The sequence below is a fragment of the Silene latifolia genome, chromosome 4 (assembly GCF_048544455.1).
Source record: "Silene latifolia isolate original U9 population chromosome 4, ASM4854445v1, whole genome shotgun sequence".
Classification (NCBI taxonomy): Eukaryota; Viridiplantae; Streptophyta; class Magnoliopsida; order Caryophyllales; family Caryophyllaceae; genus Silene; species Silene latifolia.
The window spans coordinates 96,372,980-96,396,270 of NC_133529.1; the positions used below are offsets into that span (position 1 = coordinate 96,372,980).

General features: G+C 39.3%; 1 non-coding gene across 1 annotated transcript; it reads left to right on the plus strand.

Moving 5' to 3' along the window:
* The first annotated feature begins 9,417 nt into the window (after positions 1 to 9,417).
* Positions 9,418 to 9,524, plus strand: LOC141654595 (small nucleolar RNA R71). Its single transcript, XR_012548151.1, has one exon. It is a non-coding gene; the product is annotated as a small nucleolar RNA R71 (small nucleolar RNA).
* Positions 9,525 to 23,291: the final 13,767 nt, after the last annotated feature.

Genomic DNA, 23,291 nt, shown 5'->3' on the forward strand with positions numbered 1-23,291 from the left:
TCATTAGGTTAATCAAGGGTAGATTAGTAAATAACAATGCTAAGTGTTGAATAGAGAATTGCAAGTCCCGAGGGAAATGCGCAGATCAGGCTACTACTCCCAGCACGATCCGCTCGACCTCAACTGGTGCACGGCTGGTCTGCTTGGAGATCCGCTCGTCCCGTGTTGGAGCACCTCGGATCAGGGCACTGCGAATCGCTCGTCTCTTCGTCGGGCCGCTCGGATCAAGGCATTCTGGTATGCTCGTCCTGTGCTTAGGACGCACGGATCCTGGCACAAGATTCTATCCTCTTGCTTAAAAGCCTACGATCTATGTATACTCTTTATTCTTACTTCATTGGTCATTGTTCTTGCCTCCTTTTCATACTAGTCCATCCAAGATCGTCATCAAGCTTCCAAATATGCACGGGAGACGGGAATTTCGTCGCATCATCTTCTTTCCTACAAGACACATGACACGTCTGTCGTGTACCTGTCAAAAATAAACTAACTCGACTAACTATATAGCTAGGGAAGTCAGGTCGATCTCCACAGGGAGGCAAGATATCTGTAGAAGTCCTGTCTATTTGGTCACAAATGCGGGGGTTGTTTGAATTGTTATCTAAACTACGAGTTTTAAAGGGAAGAGAAATAAAGGGCGAGAGCAATAAAGGCAGGAAATGAGTTTAAACTATCAGATAAAGAGGGACATGTCAGGATTTCGGTTCACTACGGTAGTCCAGTGACTCAGCTGTAAATGACTCAGACGAATTAATGTAAGACGGATGTTGAAAGGTCCTTTCGGTCCACTTCCTATCCTAAAATACCACTAACTTAACTTTCATTCTCGTCAGGGTAGTCTACTGTTCATAGCAGGCCTATTTAGTCCAATCTTTCGATCTAGGATTAATTTTAGCCAGATTAAAGAGGTGACTCAGAAGTGTGCACTCAACTAAGTCGATAAATACAATTAAATTGCTATGGTGACAGAGTCTCGTAATTATTTCGTCTGTTTCATTTACTACATCGTCACAATCCTACCGCAGATCCCCTAATCCCAACATGAAAGGGGTTTAGCTACTCATGTCGCTAATTAAACTAACAACAGATAGATTTCCAGCAGTAGACATTATGAAATAACAAGTAAAAAGCATAAAGATAAATTAAGGCAAGGTAATTAAATGGAATAACAAGCAATTAAAACAACAAGGATTAATTATTATTAAGGGAAGAGAAAGGAATTACAATCAGTGCGATTCCGGCGTAAAGAACACAAAATCCGAGCAAGAATAATCCCAAAAGTAAGGTTACAGTGGAAACAAAGTAATGCAGTAAAGTTTCATGATAGATAAAAAGAATATATAAAAAGATCCTAATAACCTCGTTAACGTAGGTTTAAATAGGAAAAGTACTTAAGTTTGCGAAATTAAACAACACACGGGCTGTTTAAAGCCCATAATCAGCGAAACCACTCGATCGAGTGGATTAAAACCACTCGATCGAGTAAACACCTCAGCAAATCTACTCGATCGAGTAGAAAGTTACTCGATCGAGTAACTGGTCTTTCTGCAGGCTAAGGATCGAGTAGAATTCTACTCGATCGACCAATGGGAGACGTAAAAACCACTCGATCGAGTGGTAAAACTGCTCGATCGAGTATGTCGTCTTCATTTCAGCTCAAGTCCGCGCCTAAATGCCTCGTAATCCGTGCCATGACGCTTCCAAATGCAGTATCTCACTCTGGAACAATCCCGTCTCCTCTAAATGCATGCAAAAAGGACGAAGAAGAGTACGATTCCACTACTTTCGCGTTCATTTCTACAAAATGGACAAAACGAACCAAAGTAGCCAATTCGGGGCAAAATACCATAAAAAAAAAGATAAAAATGCATAGAAATACGTCTTTGAAATAGGCTAAAAAGACTATATATTAGGCACGTATCAAATCTCCCCAAACCGAACCTTTACTCGTCCTCGAGTAAACTAAAGTGCAACTAATGGAACGGAAATGATAACTCAGAGCTAGCTTAACTTGTCTACTTGAACCAATTTAATGCAACAAAAACTAACAGTTAAAGCTAAGCAGTCAATACGCAAACGAATTATAAGCTGTTCAGAAATATAGCCAACCTATCGACCTTGCAAGACCAACGAAATCGGACTCTCTCGTGGTCACTTTTCTCTCATGAAGCAAAGGTGAATGATATATGTAAAAGAGGTACGAAAAGACAGTCACTCACCTATCTGCGACCTACATAGCATGCATGCAACAAAAATGAAAGACAATTCAAGTACTAATGCACACACTCCAACCGATAATGTTCGTCACAGCTGAGGGCTTACAAATAATATGGGAATAGTGAGGTTCAGGTGAGAAAAGGAAAAACATGTTATGGAAATGTGGAGGTAAAAGCGTCAAGCTAGTTCCTAACAGGACCATAAAGAAACCATCCGAATCTCAACTGACTGAAAAACTAAGTACAAGTGCCCCTTCATTTGGCACATAACTCACTAAACTCAAATACAATCTCCTCAAAAAGTATGGGATAAAACGGAGGAGTCAGACGGTCACAAACTTCCCCTTTTTTTTAATATCGTCTGAATGAACTAACTCAAATAAAACAACTCTTTTTTTTTTTTTTTTAAAACTTCCTTTCTTTCTTTTTCTTCCTGTCTCACGTCTTTCCAACTTTTTTTTTTTCTTTTTTTTTTTTCATTTTTTTTTCTTTTTCACGTCTTTCTTTTTTTTTCTATTTTTTTCTTATTCCTCCTTCCTCAATTTCCACCAACTCCAAAACAGAGAAATATGGGCCAAACTGCAACGGAGAAACATACCACAAAAGAACATACTAACTAGCTTGACCAGACAGGCTTAATTTAGGATGTAGTTAATGGGCCAAAAGGGCAAGTTTTGGCTAATGTGGAGTTAAATGAGTGAAAAATATAAGGAAAGGGAAATTTGCAAGCACCTCCCTGCATGTGACACCAACCACAAACCCGAATATGTGCATTTGACGAGAAATTGAATGTCATAAATGTGCAAAAAATGATGAACATGCTATGCAAGGAGTACTACTCTCAATTCCTAATGAACTGGTCATGAATGTCACCAGTTATGGCTCTAAAACTCAGAATTTTTCAAGTAGTTTGCCAATTTATCAGGTCAAGTCTAGACAGTCGGCTATATTTGAACAGAAACTCGTAGACTATGCGTATGACAAAGCTGATAACTATCAATAAAAGTGCAGGGCTCAAGCAAAAAGACAAGTTATAGTGCATTATCATCACGGAAATCTACCGTTCCAACTCAACCTATATGCAAAAATAAACGTGAATATTTTTTTTTGAAGTTTTTGAAATTTTCTAATTTTTTTTGGATTTTTGATTTTTTATGAAAAAAAAACCAATGCAAGCTGAAAAATAAACGTGAATGCAAAACAATGCAAATGCAGACTCAAAAGGATGCAATACCCTCCCCAAACCAAAACGGACAACGCCCTCGTTGTCCTCCAGCATACACCAGCAGATGTATACAGGGGAACGGGAATATACAACCAATAAATAAAAAAAACAATAAATATAAAGGAGACAAAATAAAAGAGTAAGAGATACATACAAAAATACGAACTTCCCCAAACCAGCCAGAAAACTGGGGAAGTGAGTAGACAAGTAGCTACTCGTCGTCGTCGTCGTCACTGCTCTCACGGATCTCCTCCACCCTGAACTCCGGGTCTCTCTCCTCCACTCTCCTCCTCTGCTCCTCAGCACGAGCTCTCTCCACTGCCACCTCTGGTTCCTCCTCCTCCTCCTCGTCAGCCAACTCCGGGTACCCCTCAGGTGGGTACCTGTAGAAGGAAGGGTGTGGCCAACCCTCTGGAATCGGATGGTGTCGCCTCAAGTGGTACTCGTACAGAGGGTGCAAGGCTAAAGCCATGTCCCTCTCCATACGAGCCTGACGCTCTGCAATCGCATGCAACAAACCGTAAACGGCGCCCCCTTGGTCCGGGACCGCGGGCGCCACAAAGGGAGGAGGTAGTACGAAAGTAGACGGTATGACCGGCTCAGTCTGTGTCTGGTCAGTGGGAGTGGGAGTAGGAGTGGTAGTAGTAGTGGGAGTAGGGGTCGGATCGGGAGTAGCCGTGGAAGGCTGGGCACTCCCTGAAGGTGTTGACCGCTCTCCGGTCTCAAGACGCCGTTTCTTGGCGGCGGGTGCAGCAGGAGTAGGTCTAGGTGGAAGGAGAAGGTGAGGTAGTGGTGGCAGATGGGCGCCCCTAGCAACAGTAGGAAGGGGCTCAAGACGGAGGAGAGTGTCACAAGGTAAGTCTACAGACAAGGAGCCGTCAATCTTCCAAGTCTGGTAGTCTGGAGTCAGCCAATGCTGAGAAAGCATGGCATCCAGACTCAGTAGCCTCTCTCCCTCGAGGTACTGCAGGTCACGAGGCCAAACGGGGAAAAGGCGACGGGCAAGAATGGTGGCTATGCCACCGCAGGCAATGGTTCCCGTCTCCTTCTTCCCTTGGCTCAGAAGGTACTGGACGGTCAAGTAAGCTATGTTGAGGGTAAAATGACCCTCGCAGTCGATGTTTAGGTAACCGCCCAGGATGGAGAGCTTGGTGTTGGTCATATTGTTCGGCTCCTTTCGGCCGAAAATAGTGCTCCCCATCAGTCTAAGGAAACAGCGGACAGGGGGAAGGTGGACCTGATGGAGCTTTCGCTCCCTATAAGTGGTCTGGGCCAGACACCGCCAAAGCTGATGGTAGACCTTCCTCAGGGCAGCAGTCAAGCCCGTAGAGGAAAGGTCAAGTAACCTACCAAAATCCCCTAGTGTCATCGGGAAGTTCCGGTTAAACAACCGGAAGGACACTAAAGAACTATCGGGGTCAGCCTCGTGTGCCCCGGGGGAGAAGGTAAAAGAGCTGAGAAACTCGAGGCTCAGCTCTAAAAAGGTACGGCCGCTCATAGTGATGAGCCCAGCCATCCCCGTGCCCCGTAGTAACTCACAAACCGACTTGTAGATACCGAGTCTCTCAAGTGCCGATTTCTCTAGAAATCGGGAAGGTACATGCACACAGCGAAGCAGGTTATAAAATTTCTTACGATGGAAAGCGTTAACGAAATGTACCTGCGGGTAGTATGGGTGAGGGTCGAGGGAAGTGTCCCCTCGGACCGTGACTGTGCCAGAAGTAGAGGCAGCAGCTGCTGTAGAAGTGCTAGGAGCGGAAGTAGAGGTGACTGGAGCTGGTGCAGCTCGGGAATGTCTACGACCCCGGCCTCTGGAACTCAAAGCAGAAGCCCGTGAAGCGACGGTGTGAGGAACCAGGGCTGCTCTGAAGGCAGCTGCGGCTGCTGGAGAGTCCGCCACAGGTGTAAAAGTAGAGGCTGGTGCAGAGGTAGTGACTGCTGTGGTGACCACTGAAGAGGGACTAGCAGCAGTGCTAGCTGTGGTGGTGACCGTAGAGGAAGTGGCAGCCTGAACTGAGCTAGCAGCAGAGCTAGATGGCGCAAAAACTGTCCCTGCAGCTGAAACTAGAAACACTGGGGCTGCAGTGGTGACTAAGGCGGAGGCAGTGGCAGCAGCAGGGGCCACTGTCTCAGACAGAGACGGACTAGAGGTGGAGCTGGTAGAAGGTACCGAACTAGACTCCATCCTGTAACAAGGGTAGGGGCATGATAAGAAAAATAGTGTCTAAAACTGGCTTAGACAGAAGGAAAAAAACCAGCAGAAAAAACAACATGAATACTCCCTACCAGTCGAAAATTTCGACCCACAGCATATATGTCCCAACAATTCCTCAAACAAAATCAAAAAGCAGCATATAAAAGGCGATAAGGCGGGCATAACAGTTAACAACAACAGCATGTAAGCAACACTGAAGTTAATTAAGTCATGGAAGCAAGCAAACCCGTCTGACAGTAAAAAAAAAATCGACTAAACAGCCTTAATCGCGAAAATTCGCGCAATAATCGAATGGAAGCATGTTAAGCATGTTAAACATTCTACACTCAGCAGCAATATCACAACAATGAAGCTACATAGACAAATGACAAAAAAGAATAGTCTGCCGTCGACGATCGAAATTTTCGATCATCCGAACACAAATCGCAAAAATTCATGTAGAATTCGAATTAAACATGTAACAGCAGCGAGGAATTTGGGTTGATCATCAAGCAAGAGGAATAAGGGCAATAAACACAATTAAAGTCGAAAAATTTCGACTAACAATGGATTTTCGAACCCTAGAAACATTTTACCTCATATTAATTCGAAAAAAACGAAATTAAAATGCATAGAGGATGAAAGAATCACTTACTTGATGATAATAGACCTACAATATGCAATTAATCTTCAATAAACAAGCAAAAGTAGCGGTTTTTTCGAGCTCAAAACCGCAAACCCTAATCCTCTTTAAAGACCGTGTAAATAGGCACAAATTAAGGGGAAAATATGGGGCTATGAAAGATTAAGTAGCAATCAATAGATTGTAGGTGGTGGATTTGGTACTTAGGCAAGAAAAATTGGGGATTTGGGGTGAGTATTATCGTAAATAGGAGGTGTTTAGACGAAAATTAGGGACAAAATGAGAAAGGAAACAAAATTAAAGAGTTTAAGGATTGAAAACTCCCTGCGTCCTGTTTCAGTTACTCGATCGAGTGGTTTTAAACCACTCGATCGAGCATTTTGATGCTCCATCTACTCGATCGAGTAGAATTCTACTCGATCGAGAAGTCCCACTTATTGCTTTACTCGATCGACCTGAAAAAATGCTCGATCGACCAAATTTTCACTCGATCGAGTACAAAAAGTACTCGATCGAGCTCTTTTCTCGCGTAAGCTCTTGAATTTCGTCTTTTCTTCCTTGGAATGCGTAAAAACTTCCCCAAACATGCATAAGAACACGTGCAAAAATATCCCAAAATACCAAATACGCATAAGAACAGTCTATAGTCTTAAATCTACGCTAAAGAACAGTCTATAAGCTAATTGTCCTAATTGAAAGCAATAAAATAAATTCAACGGAAAATTCAAAATTATCTAATACAAAGTGTTACACGGGGCATTTCCCCGTTTAATTCCCAATGCAATTCAGTAGCCCCCTGAAGGGCTCCTGACTGGAGGACGTCATCTCAGCAACGTTGACTGTCCTCTTCAACTTGCATGAGCATGAATGGTCATTCGCAACAGTAGGAGGGGAATAGTTCTCATCCACATAGGCACGAACTTTCCTCGTCCTTGCTCCTCTATCACCGTCTTTAGCATCCTTTCTTCCAATTTGATTGACAGCAGTTGCACAACACCCTTTGACAGCTCCTTCGTTACTTTCATCTGTACCTGCAGCAAGGAAAACCGACGAACTTTCCTCCTTTTTGCTCTAAGTCTGAGGCGGAGGGATAACAATTGCAGCACAATACTCCAAATTTTCAATTGGAGTGTCAATAATAGGGTCTATAGAAGAGAGAGCATTGCAAGGCTGAGCCTCCATAGGAGCCCTCCGGGACTTAGACTGATTAAAAATCAGCTCTTCGTCCCCTACCTGAAAGGTCAAAGTCTTCCCCCCGACGTCAATAACTGCACGAGCAGTAGACAAAAATGGTCTCCCTAAAATAATAGGGGTGTGTGCATCTTCGGGGATGTCTAAGACAACGAAATCAACGGGAATAAAGAACCTCCCGATCCTTACAGGTACGTCTTCTTCTATACCTAGTGGCCGTGATATACTACGGTCGGCCATCTGGACTGTCATGTTAGTGCAACTCAGCTTTGTCAAACCAAGTCTCTTGGCCAGAGACAGCGGTAAGACACTTACGCTAGCGCCTAAATCGCATAGCGCATTATCAATCAAATAGTTACCGATATGACACGAAATTGAAAAACTACCCGGGTCTGACTGCTTAGGAGGTAACTTATTTTGAAATAGGGCTGACCCCACCTCAGTCAAAGCTACGGTCTCCCTATCACTAATGTTCCTCTTACGCGATAAAATCTCTTTCATAAACTTAAGATCAGAGGGTACCTTTGTCAGCAACTCAGTGAACGGCACAGTGACTTCCAAGCTTCTCAGAAGTTCGACAAATTTGCCGAATTGTTGATTGGCCTTAGTATTCTGCAACCGCCTCGGGAAGGGAACTGTGATAGGAATCTCGAGTCCCTTGTTTCTCTCTTCCAATGTATCTTCCGGAGCACGTTCTATATCCTTTGGACGCTTCTTACCTCTCGAACGAGGTCTTTCCGGTGATTTATCGCTTAAACGAGCACTAGCAGGCTCTCGAATAAGCTTCCCGTCATCAAAACTACTCGATCGACCAATATACCCATTCGATCGAGTAGAATCTTCATCAATATCACTCGATTGAGTAGTTTTTTCACTCGATCGAGTAACTCCATTTTGCTCATCACTCGATCGAGTAGAAAAACTACTCGATCGACCATTCTGCCTTTCCTGTTCACTCGATCGAGTGGTATTTTCACTCGATCGACCACTTTCGTCCCCAAATCTGCTCGATCGACCACCTGAAACCAGTCGATCGAGTACTTTCTTTGTCGTGAGCTCATTTTCTTCGCGTAACACGTTCACCATCGATTCTGACTCTCCTTGGGTCCGATTTCGCATTTCTGGTCCCTCATACGAACGACCACTTCTCAGATTGATGAAATTTACCGTCTCGTGTGGATTCTTCTCATTTTGAGTCGGTAATTGACCCTGCTTTCTTGTGGACTGATTAGTGGCTAATTGGGCAACTTGAGTTTCAAGTGCCTTTATGGACGCATCTTTCTGTTGATCACTCAATTGCCACTGCTTCGTGAAGGCTTGCAACATAGACTTAAGCTCACCAATTTCACTCACCCCATCGGAAGATGACGCACCATGGTTAGGAGGAGTAAAAGAAGGGGGCTTTTGAAAGCCTTGTTGATTCTTGTGTGGAGGGACATAAGTCTGCTGCTGGTGCGGAGGAGGAGTAGGATTGAGCACATTCTGACTAGTCCACCTCAGATTGGGATAGACTGCCCCTTGATTATTGTAATAGGAACCCCCTCCTTGCCTATATTGCTGAAAGGCAAGGACTTGTTCCTTCTCTACAAGACAGCCAACAGCAGTGTGGCCATCATTACTCCCACAACTCTCACAAGAAACAGTCTCTCCTCTAGTAAGAACATGGACCGTCTGAGGCTCCCCAGCAGCTTGTAATTCCAACTTGTCGAACCTAGCATTCATGGTCTCCAGCTGAGCCAAAACCTGCTTATCAACTGCATGAACTGTCCTAATCCCATCCCTCGGGTTACCATATTCAGCACTGTGATTTGCCATCTCTTCAATAAGAGACCATCCCTTATCGTCATCTGTATTCTCCTGGAATCTTCCACTAGATGCCGCATCAAGTATGGCTCTCTGGTCGTCATACAACCCATTGTAGAACTGATTAGCTAGAAACCATGAGTCAAAACCATGGTGAGGGATAGACCTCACCAACTTCTTGAATCGCGACCATGCCTCATAGAAACTTTCATCGGGAGCATGTCTGAAACTAGTAATCTTGGCCCTCAGCAAATTGGTGCGTTGTGGAGGGAAATATCTCTTGTAAAATGCAAGAGCAAGAGACTCCCAATCTGTAACCCCAGCAGCTGTGCGGTCCAAGTCAGTCAGCCACTCCCTAGCTGAATCAGCTAAAGAGAAAGGAAATAGAACCTCCTTAATCTTATTTTGAGTTACCCCCTTAGTGGCGGGGATAGTAGAATAGTAATCGGTAAAGGTCTCCATATGCTTCCTCGGATCTTCACCAGCCACACCTCTATAAATGTTTCTCTCCACCAGATTGATATAAGAAGGACGGATATCAAAGGTGTTCCCATCCTCAGTCTGGAGATTGAAACCTTTGGGAATAGAAGAGGCTTTAGGCACTGAATGACTAGAAAGTTTAGGCATCTTTACTGTACAAATCGGACTATCTTCCTCGAAAAGAGAATGATGTAACTCCGGCTCGAAAGTACTCAAGTCTTTCTTTCGTGATTTCCTTATCAGACGGAGTTTATGCCTGAATAATCTCTCCGCTCAATCACCGAAACTAATTCACACCTGTCTAACCTGGGCATAAACAACACTGAAAGAAAATAATAAGAACGGCCTCAAGGAATAGGAATTCCCTGAGACGGATAAAATAAACGGAACGAAAACAAATAGGGCAATTGCCTCCCGGACAACGGCGCCAAAATTTGACACGTCTGTCGTGTACCTGTCAAAAATAAACTAACTCGACTAACTATATAGCTAGGGAAGTCAGGTCGATCTCCACAGGGAGGCAAGATATCTGTAGAAGTCCTGTCTATTTGGTCACAAATGAGGGGGGGGGGGGGGGGGTTATTTGAATTGTTATCTAAACTACGAGTTTTAAAGGGAAGAGAAATAAAGGGCGAGAGCAATAAAGGCAGGAAATGAGTTTAAACTATCAGATAAAGAGGGACATGTCAGGATTTCGGTTCACTACGGTAGTCCAGTGACTCAGCTGTAAATGACTCAGGCGAATTAATGTAAGACGGATGTTGAAAGGTCCTTTCGGTCCACTTCCTATCCTAAAATACCACTAACTTAACTTTCATTCTCGTCAGGGTAGTCTACTGTTCATAGCAGGCCTATTTAGTCCAATCTTTCGATCTAGGATTAATTTTAGCCAGATTAAAGAGGTGACTCAGAAGTGTGCACTCAACTAAGTCGATAAATACAATTAAATTGCTATGGTGACAGAGTCTCGTAATTATTTCGTCTGTTTCATTTACTACATCGTCACAATCCTACCGCAGATCTCCTAATCCCAACATGAAAGGGGTTTAGCTACTCATGTCGCTAATTAAACTAACAGCAGATAGATTTCCAGAAGTAGACATTATGAAATAACAAGTAAAAAGCACAAAGAGAAATTAGGGCAAGGTAATTAAATGGAATAACAAGCAATTAAAACAACAAGGATTAATTATTATTAAGGGAAGAGAAAGGAATTACAGTCAGTGCGAATCCGGCGTAAAGAACACAAAATCCGAGCAAGAATAATCCCAAAAGTAAGGTTACAGTGGAAACAAAGTAATGCAGTAAAGTTTCTTGATAGATAAAAACAATAGATAAAAAGATCCTAATAACCCCGTTAACGTAGGTTTAAATAGGAAAAGTACTTAAGTCTGCGAAATTAAACAACACACGGGCTGTTTAAAGCCCATAATCAGCGAAACCACTCGATCGAGTGGATTAAAACCACTCGATCGAGTAAACGCCTCAGCAAATCTACTCGATCGAGTAGAAAGTTACTCGATCGAGTAACTGGTCTTTCTGCAGGCTAAGGATCGAGTAGAATTCTACTCGATCGACCAATGGGAGACGTAAAAACCACTCGATCGAGTGGTAAAACTGCTCGATCGAGTATTTCGTCTTCATTTCAACTCAAGTCCGCGCCTAAATGCCTCGTAATCCGTGCCATAACGCTTCCAAATGCAGTATCTCACTCTGGAACAATCCCGTCTCCTCTAAATGCATGCAAAAAGGACGAAGAAGAGTACGATTCCACTACTTTCGCGTTCATTTCTACAAAATGGACAAAACGAACCAAAGTAGCCAATTCGGGGCAAAATACCATAAAAACAGTATAAAAATGCATAGAAATACGTGTTGAAATAGGCTAAAAAGACTATATATTAGGCACGTATCAACATATACAATGCAATAAGAAAGCAAAATAGGAAGGAATTTGACGGATAAAATAGTCATGAAATGCTATATTAGTATGAAAAGTAGGTTCAATTAGAGGACTAAATGTGCGCAATTAAGAGTCACATCACCAAACGACTGAAAATAACCTTATAAATAGACAGATTCTCAAAAGCATGAGTACTATGGGAAATTTGACAAAATTAAGAGGTACCATGATAAATTTCCGTTTTTTAATCTTCCAAATTAATCTTTATGTTTGTTTAAGTTTCTATTGTATTACATAGCAACACTTAATAGGTCTATTTTCTGTCCGGCTAATCTTTCCTTAAACGAGGTTATCCATTTTAAAACTTTTATTTTTCCATATGCATTCTAACTTTTTCTTATTCATCCCAAGTGAGCGTGTTTGACCCATCTTAATCTTGAAATGGATGTACTCGTCTTAAATGAAAATTTGTGTATTATATTATACTTGTACAAGAAACTCTTTTATCCTTTACTCCGCAGATATGTTTCTAGTCCATCTACATAATTTGTATTATTTGTTACGACAGGAAAATTATTGCGTTATTCCAAATTCTTATCGAAAATGGTTCTCAAAAGCCAAAACTTCTTATATGTAGGGTTGTCAATAATTTGGGCGGGCAAGTATAGCTCCCAAAATCAACTCTATTTCGAGTTGATTTCGAACCAAGCTTGACCAAATTTAAGCTGATTCTGAGCTTAGTAAAGCTCGTACGGAAAACTCATTTAGCCTCATTTTAATATTTATTATTATTATTATTATTATTTTATTATTATATAACAATAGTATTTTGCAATTGTTTTTGTCCTTGAGCAAATGCAATGTTAGCATTTATGATTATATTTTATTTTACTTGTATTTATTAAGTATCTATAGTTGCATTTATCTTAGAATATGAAAAAAAAACAAGTAAAGAAATAATGGTTTACTCGAGTTTTAGTTGAGCTCGAGCCTACGTCGAGCTTTAACTTTAAAAAACTCGAAGAGTTCCGAGTTGATTCAAAGCTCTAACTCAAATGTCCAAGTCGATTCCGAGTTAACTCGAGCTTAAAACAACAAACTTACATCCTTACTTACTAGTATATATATGAGAAAAACTCGCAATTGATGAACAATTTTATATAGACATTATTGTAAAATCATACGTACTTTGCTATCATTAGAAGACGCACATTATATCATCCATAAATATTATTACAAGGGTAAATCTTAAAAGCCACGTAGACAATGCCACATCGCATTACAAAATGCCACCTTGTAATTCCAAAATTCCACGTCACCAATCCTCCATGTGGTATGACGTGTTTAATTAAGAGGGTAATTCATGTTCGTATAATGATCCATTTAAAACGATACATAAATTAAAAAAATATTAACATAAAAAATAAATTAGCATAAAAAACATTAAATTTTGGCCTTTTTAATTTCTAGATAAATTAAAAAACAATTAAAAATCACAATTCATACTAAATTTTAATTTTATACGTTTATTCTTAGAATATTTTAAGTGACAAATAAATATCACATAATTCTAATTCTACGCCGTTTATGAAATAATAAAGAATTTGTAAATATTAAGGGCAAATAATAACATATTTAACATTAAACATTGCCATTTTAATTTTTAAAAGTATAATTGGTTAAATGAAAAATAAAAATTTACATCACTCTAATTTTAAATTATTTATCTGTGCAACTCCTTCTTAAATATTATTACAATAAACTTGCTCAATTTCATTAAATTGAATACATATGTAAATCTATAAATATGATTTATAAATAAAAGGGAAGACAAATATCTACCATTTTTTAGTTCATAAGATAACTCCCTAAACAATTCTCAGGCAATGTGAATTCTGTAAAAAAAAAAAAAAAAAAAAAAAAAGTAAACCTTTTATATTTCATTTCTCATTACTCTTTATTAATGTCTATATTAAATTTGTTAATAATGAAAATGAAGCTCAAAAGTCATAAAACATTTATACATATTTATGTATATATTAAATTTGGTAATAACAAAAAAAAAGTCATACTCATTTGGCTATTAATGTTTGATGGAAGGCATCATTTGTGAGCCGAAATTCAAGCGAATATTTTTTATCCCCGTCGCCAAAAGAATTACAATGTGGATAATATTTCTTATCATTGTATCAACATCGAGGTAAGTGTACTAAGGTTTTAAATTAATAATTTATTTAGTTATTTATTTTTAAGCTTCATTAGTTATGAAGTAATCTTCACATTTTTAACCTTGACATATATGTTGTTTTGTTCTCATTTAGGGGCTATCAAGATTTGTGGAGTTGTGTTATTCATAGGTAAATATACTTACATCGTTATGATTCAAAACTCTATTTCTTACATTATTTAAGGGAAAACTTAAATTAATAACGATAAGGTTAATATTACATAAATCAAATTCCACCATTTTGATTTTTTTATTAATTACTCAGTTGATTTTTTTTAGGGATAGTTCATTGGAGAAAGAATACTATTTGAAGAAGAGAAATACTAGAATTGCTTAAATAAATATTCACTCCATTCCAATCAATACTATGTTATAAACTAACTACAAAATTGACTACATGAATGTGAATGACTAATTGTTTTTAGGTTCATAAATAAAATCTAGTATTTCAGAAACTTTCGAATGTATGTTTTATTTGGGTATGTGTTTCTTTTTTATTCATCATTTTTCCTTTGAAAAATAACTCTCATAGAATGAAATTGGAGTTGCGAGGATCTCAATCTTATTAACAAGTTGGACAAAAAAATTCTATTGACATAGATAATGGCTAAATGTAAATTATTATCTAATATTTATGCGTACATGTCATATTATATAATGCATATGTCTTATAACACATAAGAGAGCAATGAGATTTGTAGTAGGCTATTATTTAACTCATTTTATCATTTGTGCAAAAATATAAATTTTGAAATTTTGACAAATTGGTATAGATGATATAGTAAGACTAGCATTTGTTAAAGTTCATAACTATACTACTATATGATTTATGACAATTAAAATATTGAGAAGATAAAAAAACCTTATAATTCTATATGTTTTAAGCTCCTTACATTATGAGATTTATTATTCTAAAAAAAAAGGAAAAAAAAAGAGAAATAATTCAACATTATGTATTTATTTGCCCTTTCGTCTTTACTTACTAACCTTATTTGTCGGAAGACAAAGCGGCGTTCAAACTTTTACATAGAAAATTTAGTACAAAATCTATACAATCTAATCAAAAAGCAACCTTAAGCATTTTTTTACATGGTGTCATGAATTACTAGACTCATTGAAAGGTAACTTTTTTAAAACCACATGTTTTTAGAATATTAATCAAAATAACAACTAAAATACAATATATAGTTTTGAAAATAAACCAAAATTTTCAAAGAAATAAGGCATTAACCAACTAACTTTTATGTATTTCAAGACTATATTTTTTCAATGGATCAACTAATTGCTCAGATAAATATAAACAATACGATAAAAATAACAAAACTAAAACAGACAAGCCTGTACGTGAATCTCACGGGTCACAAACCTAGTTTATTTATTATTGGTGAAAGATTGTCTTTGGTTAATAAACTTATCAGTAAGTCTTACATAAAATATAGTATTTGTCTTAAATTGAAATGGCATCAAAATACTCCGTATTACCACTGTTTTATCTAGATTCTGCGCAGGGTTGAATCAGGTTAGCGTAGAGAGTTAGCAGGGTTAACTAGCTCGTTTATCTTGCGTATGGCTACAGGGCAGGTTAGATAAAATGTAAAGGAAAGAAAACAAAGAATACAAAAGAGACAGTAATTTTGTACGTGGAAAACCCTTGAATGGGAAAAAACCACGGGCACCAAGCCAGGTGAGCTTTCACTATAATATTTGGAGAATAATTGTTTCTTAAGCTCAGACAATGTATTTTTGCCCTAAATATTGTAATATCAAAGTTTGTAATCTTGTCTTGTATGATAGTATGTGTTGGGATGTGTCTTCAAATGGTCTTCAGCCTCCTTTATATATCAATCTCCATATAACCGCAAAATCTTTATCTTTAATGACATAATATTCTCCTTTAATGACTCCATTGATTGCCATCTTCAATACGCCTAATTAGCCGGGTGGATGCTCTATAATTACAATCAATTATTCTCCTTAATTGCTGAATTGATTACCATAATTATATGATAATTATTCCATATAGTCTTTGCTGACTTGGTCAACTAATATCCTCATGTTTGACCGTTGTCCTCTCCTGCCTGGTGCCAAGCCCGAATTATCTTTAGGCTTCTATCCTGAACGTCAGGCCAGGGCATAATCGTACCCTGTACATATCGTGAAAATATCAGGCTTAACAATTGTCCCTTTATCTTTTCATTGTCGCTGAGTCAGGTCAGTAATGAGAAGATAAACATCATTAAGTAACTTGCTTTAGACGGTTGAGTGTGATTATTGCAAAGAAACGCCTAGTTTATATGAATGCGACAAGTGTCTATTTACTGCAACTTTCTGAATAACTGCGTGCAACTTGCAGTAACCCTAGATTTTCACCGCATTATAAATATTCCTTTAACTCTTGCGGTATTGTTCACCAAAAACTCAAATAATTCCTCAGAAATTCTCCCAATTTCTTCTTCATTCTTCATCTTCAAACTCCGTCCATCTTCCCATAATTTACCAGAAAATAAAACAATGGTTGTAAAAAGGAAATCGACTAGGGGAGTACTTGCTTCTGGTACTCTTGACGTTACAAACCCTGAATAAACTTCTGAAAATAAACCCGAGTCTTCTGAAATTCCATCTGGTGCTCCTGCTATGGAGATGGTGTTTATCTTTCATGGCGAATTTGAGTTTAAGCCAACAAAAGCTCTTAGCGAGTGTGGACATAGCCCACCTGCTACGCCCAGCCGATCTGTGGACATAGCAGCGGTCTTTTGAAAGCCACGCTCGGCGGGGTAAGAAAATGCTTTCGACCGGATCATTTTAGATCGGTCGGTTTCGTCTTGGCAAAGGTCTCGAAACGATGCAAGAGATGTTCGGAGTCACCACCAAGCATTTGTGGGATGCTTGGAACCCGTTCGAATCCACTTTATACCTAGATTAACCAAGGCAAAAAGCGGTGTTTGACATAGGTTTTAAAGATAAGGTTTGTTTAATCCAAGTATCAAGTATTTGATGTCGAGTTAGATTTAAAGCTGATTTTCATGCAAGACGGAAATTAAACATCCATTTATCAAATTAGGTTTATGGTGCATACCGTGATCCATTTGTCTTAGTAAGGCAATTTGCAAATACAATGTAAAATGGGCAGATTCGTCATCTGATCAGTCCTGTATTCGGATTAACTGAAGTCGGGATCGTCCTAGACAAATGCTGGAAGGAAACAGGGTCTGCATCAGGCAGCCTATATAGGCGCGAGCCGTCATGCGATGCAAACAGGCCTGTCCTGATTTGAAAATTGGAAAATGAGTGGCCTGTTTAGGAGCGGGTCAACAGACGATTGGAAGGACGTCTTTTGACCATTAAAAGGGTTTGTAAAATGGTTTGAAAAGAGGGTGTTCGAACCCGTCTTGATTTGAAAAGGTCGTGTAGACCGCTTTTGTGTCGATATGAAGAACGAGACTTGAATAATTATCATTATTTTGACAATATTCGATGTCGGGTTCGGTTTTGCAAGCTTGACATGAATAGTTTTAAAAATGATTATGAACTAATTGTTTTAAGTTCATTTGTTTGTGATTAGTCAATGTTTATCATCGTACTCGGGTTAAAATCCGACATGGTATGTAGGACAAAGGATGATTTTGTATTTATGACTAATGCATTTGTTTTGAAAATGTAAAGAAATGAAATAAAAGGTTTTAAAATACCTTTTGAAATGTGATTAACCAAATATTATCACCGAAACACGGATTAAACCGTCATGGTATTAGGAACCAAGGGTGAAAAATTTTTTATGGTTAAAAGTTTATCATAAAAATGATTTGAAGTATTTGAAATGGTAAAACCGATTACAAATACGAAATGAAATAAAGAGAAAGATGAAACCAAACACGGCTGGATTAAGGCCTGAGAGGGGCTTTAGGCGCGAGCCATGCTGCTATACAAGCAGCCCCTGTCTCCGGCTAAAATCCATGTTTTAGCATGTTATAGTCATAAAACAGATGAAAAAAATGATAGAAGAGGATTTTTACACCCTCATACTTACATGCTAGGCTTGAGACGAGAAATCGACGAAAGTGTATCAACTTGTTTGGTCGGAAAACTCGGTTTGAAAACCGTTTTACCAATGTAAAAGAGTGTTTTAAGTTTAGTGATGGTGTAGTTGGTCGAGATGGTCGGTCAAGTGATTTAATGCACGATGACGGTACCAAACAATGTGTAAGGCTTGTGCTTTCGATCGGTAGGTCGAAAACAAGTGTCGGTTTGTGACTTAAGAAGTCAAGTCTAGAATTTTAAGGGAGAAATGAGGGGGCGGACACTCGCGTAAGGTGTTATGGTGTGTGAAGGTGGGTATTTATAGAGAAATGGGTTGTTGTGTGCGTTTTGAGCGACGTGGCCGCATGGGCTACTTGAAGAGGCGCGAGCCAATTCGCGGGTCTTCGAGGTGTCTTGTTACTATCACGGAATTGAAATCGTGATTTGTTCTATCCTATGTTTTGGATGACATGATTTGTACTTGACCATGAAGCATTCCGGGAAATACTTAACATGGAAGTCTTGAAAAGTTTTATTTTTTGTGTTTGACTCGGTTTGACTTGTTGTTGGAGTCGGGATTTGAATTTTTAGTCGGTTTTTGGTCCGATGTCGGTTTTGACTCTAGTTAGTGTCATTGCGACCACGTCATGCATTAAACAATCCAGGTACTTTTGAAAAGTTTTGAAATATTTTGTTTTCGAAATCGTTTTAAGTTTTCCAAAGTATAGTTGTACAAAACTGTCGATTAAACGCTGCGATTCCTAAGCATGTTGTAGTCCGATAATCATCGAGTGTTTGTTGGAGACTCGACAGATACTGGGTATCTAAAGAGCCCCCACTTTGACTGAGGCTTGGACAAGGTGAAAGTCAAAGTGTAGCCTCCAGGTCAATCAAAGATTATAACCTGGAGACCGAAGCAACGTCGAGGCGGCTCAAAAGAGTTCGGGCCAAGGCCCTGCCGTCGGGAAGGGCAACGCCAAGGCGACTCAAGGATACGAGTCAATAACCTGTCGTCGAGAACAGTATAGAGTCTGTCGATTGTCCGTGCGGGTCGTTTAAAGTCCGTGAGACTACGTACAAAGGCTCGCCAGCTATAAGAAGAAGTCATACCTGAGGCATCTTTAGGATATGTCCTTGAGCTGTTTCATATTTGCGGGAAAAGGCTCGCCAACCGTGTTGTGGATATGAAGGGGCTCGCCATCCGTGTTGTGGATATAAAGGGGCTCGCCAGCCGCGTTGCGGATATGAAGGGGCTCGCCAGCCGCGTTAGGGATATGAAGGGGCTCGCCAGGCGCGTTGCAGATATGAAGGGGCTCGTCAGCCGCGTTGCAGATATGATGGGGTTTGCCAGCCGCTCGCGGATATGAAGGGGCTCCCCAGCCGCGTTGCGGATATGAAGGGGCTCGCCAGCCGCGTTGCGGATATGAAGGGGCTCGCCAGCCGCATTGCGGATATGAAGGGGCTCGCAAGCCGCATTGAATGTGATGCGTTTTGAGGCTCGCCAGCCATATCGGATGTGCGTTGTGAGGCTCGCCAGCCATATTGAATGTCAATTGATCGACTGTGGGAAATAGCCGTGTTGGATGGGCCTATTTCGAGAAGTTGTTTGAATTACCGGGTTCCGGGAGGAAGCCTCCGATATCCTACTGTGGAATCTCAGTGTTTATATTGAATGTTTATGGTGCCGGAAAGGGATAGGCTTGTGAGCCTGGCTTCCGTGGTCGGCGGTGATTTTGAATCTCGAAGAGAGATCGTGGTTTTTATTGCCGTTTGCCTGAGATTTGAAAATATTGTTGAAACTTGTGTGAGAATAGCGAATTTGAACTTCACTATTGATTTTGTGTTTGAAAGATGACGGCGTTTAATGCCGTCGTTGAAATTCGTGAAAATAGGGAATTTTGAATTTCATTACTTGTTTTGTATTTGAAAGATGACGGTTTTTAATGCCGTCGTTGAAATTTGTGAAAATAGCGAATCTGAATTTCACAGTTTTGTTTTTTGTATTTGAAAAATGACGGTTTTTAATGCCGTCGTCGAAATTTTGTGAAAATAGCGAATTTGAATTTCACTATTTTGTTTTTTTGTATTTGAAAAATGCCAGTTTTTAATGCCGTCGTTGAAGTTTTGTGAAAATAGCGAATTTGAATTTCACTATTTTGTTTTTTGTATTTGAAAAATGATGGTTTTTAATGCCGCCGTTGAAATTTTGTGGAAATATCGAATTTGAATTTCACTATTTTGTTTTTGTATTTGAAAAATGACGGTTTTTAATGCCGCCGTTAAAATTTGTGAAAATAGCGAATTTTGAATTTCACTACTTTGTTTTTTTTGTATTTGAAAAATGACGAATTTTAATGCCGTCAATGAAGATTTGGTGATTTGTGTGGGGAACTGGGCTAAAGCCCAAAATTCCGCTGAATGCGTAGGGGACGCCTGAATGAGGCGCGAGCAGTTGTGCGAAGGAAGGAGCTTTCTCTTTTTTATGTAAAAAGAAGCGAGAATGGGAAGCTCCTCATTCTCATCATCTTCCTCGACACAAACACAAAAACCCGAAAAAAGATGCCATTTCGACCTTGTTTCTTGCTTGTTTTCGTGCCATTGTCATCATGTCATCTCAAGGTATGTAAATCCTCTTGAATCCATTTGAATTTGTCTGTCTTTTGGTTAATGGAATTAGGGCGAAATCCTAAGTTTTCGAAAATTGAATTGGGCGTTTTTGTTTAGCCCATTTTCGAGTGAAATTGATGATTGCATTAGGTTAGAAACCTGTTTAGGAGTATAGGGGTGCTTTTAGTTTGCATTTTAGTCCCTGTTCCCGCTCCCTAGGCTCGAAAAACGTGAATGAGACGAAAAAACCGTCTTATTTCACAAATGCCAAGTTTGTTTGCTTGAGTCGTAGGCCCCACTAGGTTGTATTGTAGTCGGGGAAGACCGTATTTGCCATATTGAACCTTCGTTGGGTGTTGTGGGCAAGATTTGAATTTTTGCCTTTTGCGACAGTCTTATGTCTGATGAAATGAGCGTCTGTATGAGCTCAAATTGAGTCAGTTTTTCTTTAAATGGACCTTAACGGTAGTTTAGGTCACTTTGAGACGTGATTAAATCACGTTGCTTTGTTGTGGTCGTATTTTGAATTTTTGACCTGTTTGTGCCCGAATTGCCGTAAAATTGCCTTTTTGAGCGGCGAAAAATAGCCAGTTGTGTCGGGAAATTTTGTTGTCGTTTTGCGGGCCTTGAGATGTTGGGTGGTTTTTGAAAATTTTGTTGTTGTTTTGACTCGTCTTTTGCTTGAAAAGAAGGGCGAGTCGTTTTTTGTGCGACTTTTGTGAATTGTTTTTGTTGGTTGGGTTTGGGCGGGTTTGCCCTTGTTTTTGTTTTGCGTTTGCAGGGGTGTTTTTTTTGGATTTGCCCATTTTGTGCCGTCGTAATGCCGAAATTTCGGCTGACGTTTTTGTTTTGTCCTGATTACAGGGGAGTGTTCTATAACACCTCGTATTTTATTATGTTGGATAAAATTCTTTTAATTGCTACTTTGTATTTAATTACGTTGGTTAACGATTTATATATTTATTTTCTCAGCTAATTAATTAGTTTCATTATAATTCGTTACGTTAAATTTAATAATCGTTAATAAGTTCTTTTAAAAGTTAGCTCGAGTTTCTTTAGCTGACTTTTTATGGGTTTACATAAATATTTTTATTTATTTAATAATTTTTTTGTTTCTTTCTGAGTCCCTTTTATCGAAGTCGAGCTAAGTGGGCTCCAGACGGATCTGAGAAGAATCGTCCAGTTAGCTACTTCGAGTTTGTTCTGCTAAATTAGAAAAGATCTTTAAAATCCGCTAATTTAGTAAAAATCGCGACTAATTCTGATTCGAGCTGGTTTCATATTATTTCCGTTAACTAGCTGAGTTTGTTTTATTTTCACTCATTACATTTATTTATTATTGATTTCGTTTCATTTCTAGGACTCTCTCAAATTGGTTTAATTTAAATCGAGACAATTTTATAAACTAGCGATATTACTTAACGATGAAGAAACGTACGTATAATAAATAGCAGGCTGACAGGTTGTTGTCTCATTTTCACTCCCTCACGTCTCTCTTTCTTCTTCTTCGTTCTTTTTTTTTTTACGTATGTTTTTTTTTTTTTTTTTTTTTTTTGAAATTTGATCTGTTAATCGACACCGGTACTTCATTTCTCATCCGTTTTCAACTATTTTTATTCTATAGCACTCCTCTCGTTGTTCTCGTCATTCCGTTGTAAGTAAAATTCAGTTTAGGTATGAATTTTTACAAACCCATTTTATACTTTCAGTTTTATTTTTTCTAAGAAGGTTGGAGGGGCTGAGATATACGGTCCGGTACAAGACTTTTACCTCATGAAGGACTAGTTCGCTCGCAAAAAGGTAACGATGACAAGTTACTCAATATTACTTGTAAAATATGTGTATTTTGAATGCTGATTAGTTTGTTGTATAGTTGAGACAGTGTATACTGATATATAGGGATCATTTTGGATACTAATTAGCATGTTGTATAGTTGAGACGGTGTATACTAATATGTGGAGATGATTGAGACGGTGTATACTGATCCGTAGGGATCATTTGGAATGCTAGTTAGTGTGTTGTATATTTAAGACGGTGTATACTGACATGTAGAGATAGTTTTGGATGCATTTACTTATCAATTTTGGTCACTACAAGAAAAACTAAAACAGGCGACCGAAATTTGGCGACTGATAGTTGTAGTCGCCAAATTGGCGACTGATTTTCAGATTAGCGACTGAAATCAGTCGCTAATCTGGCGACTGGCTTTTTTAAAAGGGGAATCAAAAGGGGCGACTGATTTTTTACATTTGGCGACGGATTTATAGGTAGTCGCCAAAATTTTTAATAGAAACAGGCGCTCCTCTCTCCTACTTTACTCTTTACGAAAAAAAAAGGAAGAGCGACGATAGCGGCGACGACACAAGCAACGAACAACACCACACAACCACCCTTCCACTGCGACTTCCACCACTATTTCCACCGCCATTTTCACCGCCACTTCCATTCTTGTAATTAGGTTAGTTTTTTTTTGTTTAATTTCAGTTTAATTTGTTAGATTAATTTGTAGTTAGTTTGATTAATTTGTGGTTAGTTTGTTAGATTTATTTGTAGTTAGTATATTAGATTAATTTGTAACTAGATTTAGTTCAATTTGTGTTTGAATTAAAAGGGAATGATTAAGTGGGTTTGTGTTTAGGTTTAGGGTTGTGGGTGGCGAGTTGGTCGGCCGTGAGTGGCGGGTTGGTCGGCCGTGGTTGGGCCGTGGTGAAGGTGGGCCGTGGTGGGTCGTGGGGTGGCCTTCGGTGGGTCGTGGGTGGTGTTTGGTGTTGGGTAGCTAAGTGA